Source organism: Corvus brachyrhynchos, unplaced genomic scaffold (genome assembly GCF_000691975.1).
Source record: "Corvus brachyrhynchos isolate BGI_N302 unplaced genomic scaffold, ASM69197v1 scaffold182, whole genome shotgun sequence".
Lineage (NCBI taxonomy): Eukaryota > Metazoa > Chordata > Aves > Passeriformes > Corvidae > Corvus > Corvus brachyrhynchos.
Genome location: NW_008236807.1, coordinates 1,122,093 through 1,123,582, shown reverse-complemented (window position 1 = coordinate 1,123,582; position 1,490 = coordinate 1,122,093).

Genomic DNA, 1,490 nt, shown 5'->3' with positions numbered 1-1,490 from the left:
CTCTTGCAGCTACCTGCTGGAATGATGGAATGCATGCCGGATTTTGGAATGCAGATGTAGCTGGAACTTACGTTAAAATAATTTTAAAAGAAGCAGGGTCATGTTGAGCCTTAATACCAAAAGTGGTAGGAATTCTGAGGCTGAGTGTGTGGGCCTGGGACATCACACCAGCTTTTTACCACCTCCCCCTCATTAATCCATTCAGCCAAGACTGAGGCTTCTTGTTCCAGCAGCACCTGCTTGTGCCACCATGTCGTGCAAACCAATTTGCAAATATGCAAATTAAAGCATGTTTGCTGCTTGCCTTGAAGAATTTACGGTCCCCATCAGTAACTCAAGGGACAAGTCTGGACAGAAGAGCTGTCCCACAAGCAGGAATCCCATTTTCAAAGAATTAAGGAGATAATTCAGAAAGAAGTAAGTAAAGCTGGAGAAACAAAGGCATGGAGCAATTTAGGTTCATGCTTCAGAGCCCATAAAGAACCAGTACCAAGTAAGGAGAGGACTCAGGAGTCCTGCACTTGAGGCAATGTGGGATGGATCCCAAAAATAACTGAGGAATCAGGGAATAACTGGACCATCATCTCATGAACTTGGGATATTCTGCATAAACAGGGAGCTTTTGTCAATTTTCACCAGGTTTAAGTGAAGGTAAATTTGCCGTTTCATCCAAGTTTTTCTTTCTGTTGCAAAGTCTTGTGATTTAAGCAGATGAAATGGCCTTTGAGCCTGCTGGGAAAATTTGCCTCCACTTTTGACTACAAAAAGCCTGAGAGCTGCTGCACGAGCTGAATGTGCCTTTGGGAAATTTAATCAGATCCTTTTTGTCATGGCTTCCAAAGCAGAACGAAAAATTGGGCGCCTGACAGAAATCTGCCAGGTTGGAGCAGGGAAGGCAAGAGCTGGGAGAAGGTAAAGCATAAAAATGTGTGTTTGCTGTTTCCTGCATTATTGCTGCATTAGAGGTGTCAATCTGACACGGAAACTCGGGATGCAGAGATGGTGGATTCAGATTCAGCAAAGCCCATTACATTTACAAAAGCTCAGGAGAGATGTCCCAGCAAGAGAGTGATGTAATAACTACACGAAAATGTATTTTCAAAAAGATGGGCCCTTGGCTAAACTCTGTGCACCAGGGGATCTCTCTGCAGAAAGCTTCACTTATTACTTTCTTAAAATCCTTATTACATTTCCAGCTCTATAAAAACTGAGTAATTACTGTCTTCAATTACCTCTTGGCGCCAACTTGATTAATGTCCTTTACACCAATTGCTTTGTGAACTGTTGGAGAGAAAAGATGATCTGGGTCAACTCCATAAATGACTTTTTCAATGCCTTGTTAAGCTGAAAAGTCGGAACTTGTGTTCTCAGAGAAGGGTCATCACTTGATTGCTCTGAGGTGCTGCAACGGACAGACTGGTGGAAGCCACATTTCAAAATCAGGGTCCAAAATTCTGGTGATCCAGTGGGTCAGTCTTTCAAAGTTGGTT